This window comes from Branchiostoma lanceolatum, chromosome 16, assembly GCF_035083965.1.
Source record: "Branchiostoma lanceolatum isolate klBraLanc5 chromosome 16, klBraLanc5.hap2, whole genome shotgun sequence".
NCBI classification, from domain to species: Eukaryota; Metazoa; Chordata; class Leptocardii; order Amphioxiformes; family Branchiostomatidae; genus Branchiostoma; species Branchiostoma lanceolatum.
In genome coordinates this window covers 9,400,330-9,414,585 of record NC_089737.1, presented here as the reverse complement: position 1 = coordinate 9,414,585, position 14,256 = coordinate 9,400,330, and the positions used below count along the sequence as shown (strand labels likewise).

Sequence of the window (14,256 nt, the reverse complement as noted above, 5' to 3'; positions counted from 1 at the left end):
TACATCTTGAAGCCCCTATACTATAGGACAAAGGCCTGATCCTTTGAGTTTGCTTATGTCGTAAAGCCCGTACAAGACAGAGACCTCATACATGTACATGTAAGTCTTACCGCCAATGATGTGTTACTCTCAAGGGCACCCATGGAGGGGAAAGTCCGCAATCTTTTAGCATGACTGACAGTTGTATATTTGGAAAGTAATGAGGAAATCTTTAGCTGATCTCCATGTAGGTGACATAGCTATTATATATATATATATACTATTGCTGGCTTTTAAGAGCATTTATTTAAATTTTGACATCATTTGCATAACTGTGAAGTCATTTACATAATCTGTGCATGTTGTACTAATGAGTATTCACGTCTTATGCAAATTATGATCCATGGCTTGTGTTCAGAACCTTGATCTGGAGGCCACTGGTTATAGCCATTAGAAAGGTGCATGTATACGTTGCCAGCTCTTCATGAATAGGTGAAATAAGATACCCTTTCAGCTCATTAACAACTCCACCACACTTCACGACAAGCAATGCACCACAACGTGAATCAAACATGAGCAGATCAAAACTCTACCGTCTCGATGGGCATTTGATATGTATTGAAGTTAACTGACTTAACGCTGAATGGCAACAATACCAGACCCTTGCACCCCAGACCCGTGATTGTATGATTTCACAACTCATTCTGGCTGCAACAAAAGTACATGTACCAGGCCCCGAGCACGAAGGTGAATATGATTGAAATGGCCAAGAGAGCAGTGGAGATGGTGTTGCATACACAATCATTGCAAAATACTGTGGCAAGTTTGCATAATTATGGACTTGAAGGCAAAATGAAATGAGAGACCATTGTATTATTGCAGAATGTATTTCAGGAGGTGCTTTTTTTTTAATTCGACTAAATAGATTATTGGTATTTACATAATTATGTAAGAGTCATATCTAGATAAATTTTTGTACCAATTTTCACAGCATACCTCAGTTAAAATGTTACAGGCATATTTTCGTCTCATATTTTCCACTAGAATATGGAAAATATAACTTAAAACACGATGAACAGACCAAGAAGAAAACCTTCCCGTGAATTACTTGTAGAGCCTCATTCATTGACCCTATGACCTTGAATGTCTGTCAGATGTCAGCCAATGATGAATGACTAAACATTCTACAACCTACATTGTACTTCCTGTCACTCTTGCAACTCTGACCTGATGTCCTTCACTTCCTGGCAGTCTGTGGTGAGATGTGCATAACAGCAAAAACACAGACAGAAACAGACAAACAAACAGACAAACACAATCTGCTCACAACTATAGTCTAATTTCTAAGGCGGGCAGGCAAAACTAGCAGATTTATCATATTTCCTTTATCTGCACTAGAAAGATTTTATGAAGATGTGTGACAAGTCATTGTACTTTTTTGCTGCAAGTTATAGCTACGTTGTTTATGACAATCTTGAACGACAATAATTTAAAAAGATAAACTCCAGGCAAAAAGAATAAACAGGCTCAACAATATGTTCCTTAGAATATGATATAGAGACCATAAACATATGAGTCTATGATACTCTGGAGTGATATTTGCATCATACAATTCCGTCTCGCGCCATTAAGTGTGGAGCTTGGCTTGACATACGTTGTGCAAAGCAGTTAAAGCTAAGATAGTATCATGAAGATATACCGCATTTCAGCAGGGTAGCCTTGGTTTTTATTTCCCCGAGGCAGGAAGACATTTTTCTTTATGTTCTCAAGTCATTTCTAAAGGAAGCCGAAGTACGTGCCATTAGTTACCGTTGTTTTGACACTTAAGCTGCGCAATAAAATCCCATATCTACGCAGCAATAGATATTGTATGATCTTGATTTATGGTGAATATTGTCTGTGTATTCTCATAAGGAATATTCAGAACAGCTGTTTTCTTTCTTATCTGCATGCATGTTTTTATCATAAGTTGAGGCGCAGGCTGGCTTGCCAGGTTATAATTAGCAATGATAATCTTTCCTCGATATTCGTTCTTTGAAGCAACTAAATGAGTGCACTGTTAATTAATAGCTGCATCTAGGAAAAATACAATCAGTGTACTTGTATGTGGGGATGCGTTATTTTAGATAGCTCTTATCATACTTTAAGATAGACTATCTCTGAAAGAAGACTATCCGTTGTGCTTGTTAAGTTGCAAAGTTGCAATTTGAGAGTGGGTGTCTCTTCGTAAACTGTTTGAAAGAGTGTTAGCCAGGTATATTTGAGATTGCTACAATACCATAAACTGTATGTTGCACATTTGCCTATTTTACAAGCAGGGCTTTAGGAGCCACTAAAATTCAAAGGAACACAATCTTAGAAGGATAAACTTGACAATGTATATATGGTGCTCATAAAATTGTACCAATCTTTCCCAATAAAAGAGAAGACCCATGATTCTTCAAAAGTTCAAAAACAAAGGATTGGGGCAGAAGTTAGATGCTCAAAAATGTCATATTTGCCCTGAATTGGCCATTTTTAATAGCATGCTGTGAACATTACTGATAGAAAACATGAATATTCATTTAATTTTTGTCTGTATTATCAAATGTAGGGCAAAGGTACACCACATGCCAAGCTGCCAAATAGAAATGTCAAATTTTCATATTCAATTTGCATAATTGAATACATCATTCCATAATGGTATTAGATTACTGCTTGTCACATTCATGATACATTAGCATTAGGTACATTTGTAATAGCAAACATTATTCCATTAAAATTGATGGAAATTATTACCATACTAGCATTATTCATCCATTCTGTGATGTAGAATGATTATAACGTCATATTGAATTTTGAATATTGCAGTTGAGGGTAAGTGTTATGACATACACATTTAAGCAAATTATAGGTTGATAGTGTAAATTATGAGTCTTTCAGGTCCTACTTAATGTAATTTTTATGGAGAACATTCTCTAGAGACCTTAACACACATCCTCTTTGATAAAAGAGCTTAAATCATATTAAGTATTTTGCAGGAAACCACTGCTTTTTCTCAACCAATCTATGTCGCTTAGAGGTACTTTGACATTTAAAATGGATTAGTCATTGGACAGTGGCAAAGTTACTAAGGGCATAAGGCATATTCCTGGGGTTGCTAACTTTTTACATGTTGCTGTGTATTTAAACCACACAGAAATTGGTAGAAAAGTAATCATGATATTATACAAAATGTACATCTAAATAGATCTGTCAATGCAAAGACACAGAACGGTTTGGGTCTTGGGTAATTTTCTTAATCGTTATGGGAGGGGGGCAATCCAAGTTGGATGAAGAGACATTATTGATTGGGCACAGCTCATATTTGCTTACAATTGAAAGCCTCTTTCATTCAGATCTCTTTAACTGCACAAAATGCCTTGTTACTGTAGAACACGGTATACAGATGATTTTAGGAATTACATTGTCTTGGATATTTGGTTATTATGTACTGTTACAGTAGAACATATTACATATTTCATAGTAAGTAGGAAATACTGCACACGCACAGCCCCTCCCCCACTGGTCTGGCCCATGGCCACCCACGCTCAATTTCTCCTAGAAATGGGAACTGTTTCTCACCTTTCGTATCGGAACAATTCTTCAATACACCCTCTAAACCTTCCGCCGTTCGTTCAAAGAAACGTACGGAGTGACGGTGTAGCGGAAGTGGACAAGATCGTGCCCACACACCTGTCCGACATGTTCCCGGCGCGGCGTCACCGCGTACCGTAATCAGGAGGGCCGAGCTGCACCCTCCCTATCCATCTTCCCAGTCAGCCTGACACCGGGCTAACCTACTGCAGAACGGGGGACGACAGATTTAATTGGATCTCACGACCTTTTAGTAAGTTATGTATTACTGCAGATGGCGTGATTACCGTCACTGGAATTAAATTATGCCAATATATTCCCGACGGTACAGTCCAGTGGCGGTGCGATGTTAATTACCTCTGCGAGGGACTCGGTGGTACGGTCCACCGACGGTTGTTAGAATATTACGCATTTCAGTCCTACTGTGAGGTCATCATAGACGATATCAGCATTACGGTTTAACAAGCAACCGGCAGCGATCATTCAGGAGGAAGCCAATAAAGAAAATGGCAAGAAAAGGAGGTACGGACTAGGGTACATCTTGTAAAGCGTCGCAAGCAACACTGGAATAATAAAATGCTTGATGAGTCCGCATGAAATGTTCCGAGGAGCGTTTTCCATTTTCACCCCCTGCGTGTAACCGTGTTATTGTGTTCGTTCGGTGTTTGGGTAATTGTATTGAGGAAAGGTGACCTTATGTGTCAACTCCTAATTTTCATTGCCTCCGGGAGGCCTCACTCTATTTGCAATGTAATGAACAGATAAGCCAAAGAGCTGCCGCAAAGATTCTGATAAAACAACACGTCAGGAAGAAACTTCAATAGCCGTCTTCCACGTAAAATATTACACGAGAACGCGATTCTATCAGTTTTCAATACTCACATTAGCAACAGACCAGATTATGTGAAATCGGGGGAGGGGGGAAGACATTTAGTAACATGAAGTTGGAGGATTTCTTTGATTTGGTAATAAAATGTAGCTTTGACAGTCGGATACTTGTATTTGAAGTCAAGGTGTTGTTCAGCATTTTGTCATTGCGGTACTCCCCGCCCTATCGTACTTTGAGGCTCTTCCATCAGGAGATAAAACCCAGCGGGTGCCTGTCATATGGTTTGGTCTGATAATGGTTTCCCTCGACAATCCCTCTCGCCGTTGGCAAAGTTGCCCGCAGTCTCTCTCGGAATCCGGCAAACCCTCTCGCACGGCCCAAATATTTATTCCCATTGTCACCCCAAACATTTGTCAAGGAACGGCAATTACAATCGCAGATGTTTGGGGTCAGACGAAGTATCAAATTTGCATGAATGTTGTAGTGAGTGTGACGGATGACGAGCCCAAGGCGTTAATGTATATGTAGTAGGAAACTGATCCGGCCTGGGGAATATCCCAGACTGAAATATGGTGCGATACGGCTGCCGCAACGCCGTTAGTTTTCATGAATATTTCAACGATATTAGCAGTCCCTGATATGATTGTTATTGATTCGCGGGAAAAAGAGTGAAATTCCTATTTCGTTGATGGCGTAACGAGGAGAAACGACAGCGTCCGACGGTATCCCACCCACCTCGACTAGTCTCTCGCATGATGTAATGGCTAACGTTTAACCATAATTTGTCCTTGAGGAAATGCTATTGATTATGCAATGACTGTTATGTATTGTTCCTTTATTGGAATACGAGTCAGTACTGTGGCATCCATCTTTTTGGCATGCAGTGTTGATGCCTCTTCTGTATTACATGGCAAGATCGGAGTATCTGTCGGCTCTACCAAACCGTCAAAACTATTCATAAATGTATCTCAAAGTGTCTATAATTGTGTAGAATATTTTGGTGAACACAAATCTCATCAATGAAATGTGACCCAGATTTCAGAGTCTTTTCTTACAACTAGATAATATCAGGCTGAATAAGCTCAATATTCAATATCAATATCTAAGTTAAACATAGTGTCAAAAGTTCATGTGCTGTATATTGTATGTGATAGGGATTTTGTATTGTCATGAATTTGGTATCAGACATAGGCAAAGGAAAAGTTTTTGATTACGGGATACTGCAAAATTGATTTGGTTGAAACTAGAAAAAAGTCAGGTCTCAATGATTTTCATTATTTAGGAAATATTTATTCATAATCACTGAGCTTATGGGGTTTCTGGAATTATTTGCAACTAAGAATTAATGAACATTTACATAATGCCCCTAAGATGAGTATAGTACTTATATTTTAAACATAGAGTCTAATTTCATATTAAATTTCATGGTATATATATGAAGATGGTGAGAGAAAATTGAATGGAAAATCTGCAAATCAAAATCCATACTAATTAAATTACCCAAAAATTCAGTAATTTGTTGTAACGGTTGTTGAATAATGACCAACTTATTACCATAGGCATGCCCAATGAATGATGAGCCCTTTGGGCTCAATGCCTTACTTAAGCAAGGTCATTATATAGCCCAAAGGGCTCACCATTCATTGAGGTTAAGGCCAAGGCCCTCAGTGGTTATTCTAAATAAACGATTTGTTTTCTATTGCATACATAGTTTAAACATGACTGTCAATACTGGTAGAGGGCAAACAATATCATTGATCAGAAGTGTTCTGCTGGACAGGTAAGTTTATCGGACATTCGTTGTCCGTTCTACTTGTATCAGTCATAGTCCTTTTCCCAACTTTTCCATTTCCGCTGCGCCCGTTGTCCCTTCACGATCATCCGCTGATCAATCCTGGTTTGTCGTACGAGGCAGCCATTGACTTCTTATTTGTCACATTTTCTTTGAACGACTGTCTGTACATGTCGGGAGCGTTTCGGTGTCGCCCCGTCTGATATAATTGTGACCCAACCCTGACCCTTAGTCCTCCTTGGCACACTATCTCTCCACTTCCAGCATCTTGTGTTGCCCTCTTGTTTTTCCCTGGGGTTTCGTACTGTACCACTTCAACTCCATCAGTGCTCTTACTCTTTATAGGGGGGGCTTCGACCTTGAGTCAGGGTCACTGCCCTCTGCACATTTGATTGACACCCATTGGGGTCCTTTTTGCTCCATTGTGATTTATTCATACTACTGGTTACATATTTCTTAATTCCACCATATGAGTCTTTTTGCATGAACTATTTTCTTCTTCCTGTTAACTGAACATTTGAGTCTCAACTGGCCTAATTGTTTGAATATCCTGAATGTACGGTTTGTACATAATTTGTGAGACCTTTTTTTGATGACATTTTCTTGACTTTAACCTTTAGCACTCTGAAGTAGCACCCAATTTCCTAGTGGTTAAAGAGGTAGGCAGCAGGGAGAAGGTTAAACTGTTCATATTGCATTATTTTCCTGTTTCTGATCCTGATCCACTCATATATACTGAGGTAGACCCCTGACCTTTTCGATAAGGGTGGGGTTGTTTATGTGCTTGAGGTGTGGCTCTCTTATAATAAACACGGGGTCTCAGCTGTCTTTACATCCCATCTGAAAGGACATTCCTAACCAAAGCTATTACATGTAGTAGGTACATGTAGTACTACTCATTTTTATCAGAGTCGAGGGAGGAAGTTGGTGTTCAGTGCCTTTCCCAAGGGCACAACATTGGAGCCTCCTAGAGATTAGAACAAAGCACCCTTAGATTCTTAGTTAACAACCCTAACCACAGGACCACCTTACTGCCTGTAATGACATGCAGAATTAGAAAACCTTAATCATACATGACGCATAATTCAGAAGGGGTATTACGCATTAACCACAAAATACATGTACATTAGCTCCAGATCAGTTACCCACATGTAATGTAAAATTCAGAGGCCAAAATGACGTCAACAGAGCATGCTAACCCTCTGTAAAGTCTTCCAGGGATGCTTTACAAAATGAACAGATATGAAGTAATTACTGACCAAGTGGTCGACTTGAAGTGACGTGATAGAAAAGTAAACAAGCATTACGTTTTTTTCAGTCGTCAACCAATCCAAATTACTTTGCTTGATGAATGATTTAGTTTTCCAATCTGCGATGTTGTAAAAGCTATTTCCCTTGAAAGGAAAAGAAATCCAGTTTTAAGCTGGATCCATTCTACTATCTTCAGGGCTCGAAATTCATTTTTTAGAGTATGACTATTTTGTGCACTGGTGCACCTGACCTAGAAATTTAGGAAGTAGAAAATATCTTGGGTGCACAAAGTAGATTATGATTTAGAGCGAATTAATGTCCAATGTTATCAAAACCTTAATATGAATGTTACTGCTTTTCTTCAGAGCTTGAATGTGAAATTCTAGGGCTGACTTTAAAAAAGAAATTTCAAGAATGTCTAGCCCTGGTCTTTATTGCACAAAGTCATGCCTCTGTTTGACAAGATGGTCGCACAAAAATGTGTTCTTCCTGTTATTGGGAAATTCTCTTGAGAGACCAATGCAAATGAGAATATATATGTATATTATGTAGTTATTATTTTGTAAACATTTTGATGACAATTAAACAAATTTCCAGTCACTAAGATCTCTGACATGCTAGTCATTTTGACTCTCTCAATTTTTGATTTGTGGCAAAATGTGAGAATTATTATTTATTAATAGATCACTGACCATCTGTCTAGAAGACTGATTTTTTTTTCAATTTCAATTGGAAAATAGGCCCAAATCAATTTACATGCAGATGCCTATCATAAAAACACATTATTATCTAGCTATAGCTCTCAAACTGTTATCTTTTTTAAGCATGACTTCCTACATGTATAATATCCTTTTCAGTTCAGACTCTTGTTTTTCTGATTTGTGCACTGTCTCAACCCCAATATCGCACACTACGCAATTGCCGCCACTTTTGTCGGATTCCTCTCGAGAGCTTCTCACCCCAGGCATCGCCAGCTTAAATGTCGTTGACTTGTTAACACTAGAGCCCTCCAGAGACCCTATGGCCCCCTCGTGAGCCATTTGGTACGGTCCTCGTGTGGCTGGAATGGCAGATATAATAGATGGTGAGAGGGAGAAAGCTGTTAGCTCACGTCACCCTTGGAAAGGGCAGAATCGGCACTAGAAACTTACAGCCTGCATTACTGTAGTAAGCAATACTTCTGAACAGAAGGGGCCTTGTTAGGTTTCTGTGTTGTAGACTCTATCACCTGATATTGCTGAAGTTCAAGTTAATTTTGTAGAAGCCTGCAACTTTTATTTAGGAGATAGATTGTGTAGTGACTTCACTTTGTTCTACATTTGATATTCTGAATGTGATAGTCATCTTCCAACTCGCTAACTGGCATATTCAATCCTCTTTTAGACAATTTTGTACTTAGAGTAATTTCATTGCCTTATTACATGTATGTAACTATGACATTATATATAATGTATATAGCGTCTGTGACAGTGAACGTAATAAAGCTCACTTTAGCTTTAGTTTGATCAACATGCTACCCAGCATATTCAATCTGTTTTTTTTAGATAATTACATAATTTCATTGCCTCATTATGTAACTATTATATATAGCGTCCTCTGATGTTGAACGTAATACAATTCACTTAAACTTCTAACCCGCTACCTGTTTTATATCATTTTTAGACAATTACGCTGACTTAGAGTTCATTGCTTATTATAGAGCTATTATTTTTATTTTTGTATACCTTCCTCTAATATCGAAAATTATCCAGTTCACTTTAACTTTTAACTCGCAACCCGGCGTATTCGATCCTTTTTTAGACAATTACGTGTACACTTACACTTCATTGCCTTATCGTGTTATTATTATAATTATAGTCTCTTCTATATTGAACGTAATACAGTTCACTTTAACTTCCAACTCGCTACCTGGCATATTCGATCCTTTTTCAGATAATTACATTGTTTAGGAGTTCATTGACTTATTATGTAACTTGAGCTCATCTATCCTTGTCACCAGTCCTAGCCCTTTGCAATGGCCTTTGGCTAGTTGGGCAGCCTTCGCTGTATGTTTTGCTACAACCGAATCAATGAAACGAAATAAGAGAAATAATCCATTGTCCTCCAGGCCTCTTGATAATAATATAGATACATCAGAAAGATATGTGACATATTGGCTCTTATAACACTTGCAGCATTATACAGTATTTTAGTTGCTTTCATCAATAATATTTCGGGACAACTTTACAGTCAATAATTGAAATGCATCCATCATAATGGAGAAGTGAAGTGAATTTAATTGAAAGTAATAACCTTCCTCTCATTTCATGTTCCTATATCAAATGCTTTATGAATACTTAATGCACAATTCAAGGTCATTACTTTCTGCTATTCCGCTGCAAGCTGTGGAGATGTTTTTCTTGAATGTCTGTGGTGCTGCCATTCTCTTTGTTGAGTTTACCATGAGGATGGTGTGCATAGTCCAGGGTTAGCGACCCTACCTCTAGACCAAGAAGTCATGAGTTCGAATCCCAGCTGTTGTTGCTCACCCGACATGCATTATTGGAAAGGGTTGCAGTCCTTCTAATGGGACATAAAGCCATGGTCCACTGTTCATTGTGGTTGACAAAAAGAGTTATGGAAATGTCCCTGGTCCAAAGTCAATGAACTCATTGACAATGGACCAGGGCTGTACATAGCGTTTGTCTTCTTTGTCATGCATGGCAACTGGGAGAGTATTTTCTGTTCATTGAGTAACTCTTCATTTTAACCAATCTGGTTAAACATTGCTTTCACTTCTCTTTAATTTGTGAAAGATAAAATGCCGAAAAAGGAGAATTGCCATGTTGCAAATTGAAAAATAAGAAATTATTTTCTTGTCATCAGATAACTCTATTATTAGGTCCCAGCAGACACCATAAAGAGATTTCATGATAACGGACTTATCTTATACAGTGTAGATCTTTTGGGGTTTACCTATTAGCAAGCACTATGATTAGATTCATGCGTTCGCTGGTCCGATGCATTCAAATAGAATGACATTGTTGATAATGCTGGAAGGGGGGGAGCCGATTAGTAGTTGCCCATTGATATCATGCACAAAAGAAGAGACTCACTGGCTACAAAAACTTAAATGGACAAAAGTTCAGTCTGTCTATCATTTTAGTTTCTTGTAACTGTCTTCTAACCACATAAACTGTACAAATTTTCTGCCTAAAGATTGATAAGAAGAGAGAAGGTTAAGATGGCCCCTTGTTGTATAATTCTTTCTCCCAGAAGTGTTGGCTCTAGGAGAAGAATGATGACCTTGAATTTTGAAGGTTGCTGGAGCCAGCCTTCCTCTCAGGCCCTTTGCTGACATTTGGATTCCACCGAGGACGCCCATTCCTTGGTTTCAGGTCACGATGAATGCCATAATGTAACCCCATCAACGATTTGCCGTATCGCTCTCACATGGCTGGTAATGATCACCAAGTCCGCCGCTGAACTTAACGGCCCTTTAGGAACAGCCAATCATGAATGAAACACCATGAACAACTGGGGACTTTGGGGAAAGAGAATGAATTTGGAAAACCAAATCTTAACTCCGCTGTTTCTTTTTGATCTTTATATTTCTGCTACAACCTAAAGCAACCAGGTGACATTAAAAATTGCAACTATTAGCTAAAGCTACACCAGTAACTGCAATGTGATACCATTGGAACACCTGTAACTGCAATGTGATACCAAGGACACACCTGTAACTGCAATGTGATACCCAGAACACATCTGTTACTGCAATGTGATACCAAGTACAATCCTGTAACTGCAATTTGATACCAAGGACACAATGTACACCTGTAACTGCAATGTGATACCCAGAACATATCTGTATTTGCAATGTGATACCAAGGACACACCTGCATGTAACTGCAAGGTGATACCAAAGGACACACCTGTAACTGTACAATGTGATACCAAGGACAAGTCAACAATTTGCCTATTTTTTTAAAGACACAGGTCAGCTCGAAAACCGGTATGTTTTTGTGGGGCATCTGACCCAATTACTTCTTGACTATTTTATGTACATTTAACCCTCCCCCTGCTGCCTATAACCCTGTTGCAAATACAAATTTGGTGCCAAAAGGCTACTTCGGCCGGGAAGAAGGTTAGAAATGACCACTGAGTACTTCGATACACAAAGTGGTGTACCAGTAAACCCAGATACACTGTCAGGATGAATTAAAACTGGGACTTCTAATCAGGCTTTGACACTGGGATTTAGATTAAAGTTGTGAAGGATATTGCAAAGTTGGATATTATACTGATACCGCTGGAAAAGTAATCATCATGATGGTAGTACATGTAATTTGCTTTGGATTCTCTGCGTACGTTTGAGTGATCGCGGACCGTATCCAACTGTCAACAGTGTGCTCCGCTGCAATATGATATGGAACATGTAATATTACAAGGTAGGCAAACTCGCAAGGGTTTTATGAAAATAACTTGGCTGAGAGGAGTTAGTCATGCTCAACAGAAAACTGAAGTTTTCAATTTCGTACCTGATAGAGGCAGCTGATAGCAAGTTGCCCAAATGTTGGTTGGTTGAAAATTTTGGACTGTTGTAGAATTGAAAGAACATCTGCCATCAAATACTTCTGTTTTGGTTCTTAAACCTTGTCGATAAGAAAACTGCTGTTACAGCTGGTGTCATGTTACAACGTTGGGGCCGAATTTGTAGATTGCCAGAAGGTCGCAGAATTTTGAAATCGGCAGAGATGAGAGAATCAAGTGTATCTTTTGCTTGAAAATCTGCCTTTACTTTGGACAGGTTTTGGTAACCTGTGAACATCGACCAATTCCTAAAAATCGTACAGCGATCAAAAGGACGCGGACCTTCTTCCAGCCAAATATGTCCCTATTGGCCGACAAACTTGCCTGCCTACCCGCCTACGTGCACAGGCCAGAAACTCTCCCTTTGCTTTCCAGGTGGATCCTCCAAGAAGTCCTGTCCCTTGCCCTAGCCTCTGCTTCCCGAATGCTTAACCCAGTGTCCTTCACAATTTGGTCTTTCCATCTCTTGGGTGGTCTTCCCCGGGGTCTGGGGGTAGCAGACTTGTTAGGCAAGCTATTTTCCTGCTGTGTGGCGCTGGCTTTAAGCTTGGCCGTTTGCTAGGAGCGCAATTTAGTCAGGCTAGCTTTAAGCAGCCCTAGCTTGCCAGCCTTCACTTTAACTATCAACTTTGTCTCAGCCTTGTGCAATCTCTAAAGAATCAGTTTAACTTCTATTTATAGAACAGCCTTTTCATAGGAAAGCCACTCATGCAGACTATCTGGCTTACCTCAGCAGCAAAGCCTCTGACATCCCCTTAGTAGATAAGACCTTGTTGTGGCTGTCATATTGATGGTAAAGCTCAGGAACAGACAAGATGATGAGAGATCTACCTTCTTCCAGCCTCCAATCCAACGAGACTGAGGCAATACAAGCAGGTTAGTTTGCAGTGTGGTATCTGCCCCTTGAGACGGTAACTAGGATCAAGCTGTCAGCGTAGTTGAACACTCGAATCCACAGGAATTAGATGTGGCGGAAAACAGGGGATAACAACTTGGCCGAATCTCAAGGGTTTGCTTGTTGTCTGAAGATAGGATGTTGTATGAATTAAACGTCTTCTTGCCAAATTCTAGACGGATAAAGAGATAACGTTGGGTAACCTAAATTCGTGGGGTACTTAAAGTCGGGATTTTTCGAAAACGGGGTATTTAGGGATATTTGCTAGATGCAACATCAGTAATACCGCTAGAAATGCAAACTTGACAGACTAACGTATTCAGAACACTGTGTGAAAAGCTTCGATAACCATTCATTAGAAGTTGGCTACGTCAAAATCTCTCCGTCCCTTATTGTCACAGTCTGAGGGCTTCGTGGGAGAATTATACTGCATAGTTGTTCACTGGTTTATAAGACAAATGTCACATCCGCTTCCTTCTAAACACAATTATTTACAATACAACTTATTAGAATCTCTTGTGCTAACCTACAACTGGACTCTAAGTGTGATTAATCATCAAAACGCCTCTTTGTTGCTACAACCAATGGCTACGGCACTACGGTGAATTTTCCCGCCGCCATATTCGTTACCCAGAATCCTGCTATTTGGCAGACGACAAACGTTTGCGAGGAACACTTTTTGTCCAAATGTTGTGTGTGATAGTGGACTGATGGCGATATTTTCCTCAAAGTTTGCTCTTAGCACAAGCAGAAACACATGGACATAATAGTATTACCATTTCTACGGCATCCAGCTAACGCCCCGATGAATAATGTACAAATTTCCATGACGGTGGGGATCGACTTTGACTAACGTTCTGCCGACTCAACACACGGGTTGTTCCGGAAGGCCTGATGTGTGCGGTACGGCCGTTTTTTCGTGTATTTTTTTTTACTTGGACACGTCTATATCCATAGCACTCTCCTCAAGCCAAGGGTGGAACGAATAGCTGCTGTATAAAATGTGATTAGCGGTAAGATATTCAAGACGAATCTTCTCTCCCGAATTAATGTGCCCCCCTGTCCGACAGCACTGTCATTCTGCGTGCGGCGGACGGTAGTTTTAAGTTGAATTATTATGGTGTCAGCACGACTAGAGACAAAATCTACCATATATATGATTAGTGCAAAGATAGTACATGATACTGACAGAATGATAGAAAAAAAGGATGGTTTATTGTTCTGCTAGATTGATTTCAGTCAACCATTATCGGAAAAATCCCGAATTTAGGTTACCCAACGTTATATCTAGAAAAGAGCTCTGGAGTCAGACGGATATATATA

The 14,256-nt window shown here is 39.5% G+C and overlaps 2 protein-coding genes across 2 annotated transcripts in view; one reads left to right on the top strand and one right to left on the bottom strand.

Moving 5' to 3' along the window:
* Nucleotides 1-3,841, bottom strand: part of LOC136421745 (leucine-rich repeat-containing protein 4C-like) — a 71,622-nt gene extending 67,781 nt beyond the window's left edge. The window contains exon 1 of the mRNA XM_066409260.1: nt 3,583-3,841. The gene's annotated coding sequence lies outside the window, so the exon portion shown is untranslated. The remainder of the gene's footprint in view (nt 1-3,582) is intronic.
* The window catches only part of LOC136421744 (staphylococcal nuclease domain-containing protein 1-like), a 159,754-nt gene that overhangs the window by 108,668 nt on the left and 36,830 nt on the right, over nt 1-14,256 (top strand). The window lies entirely within an intron of this gene.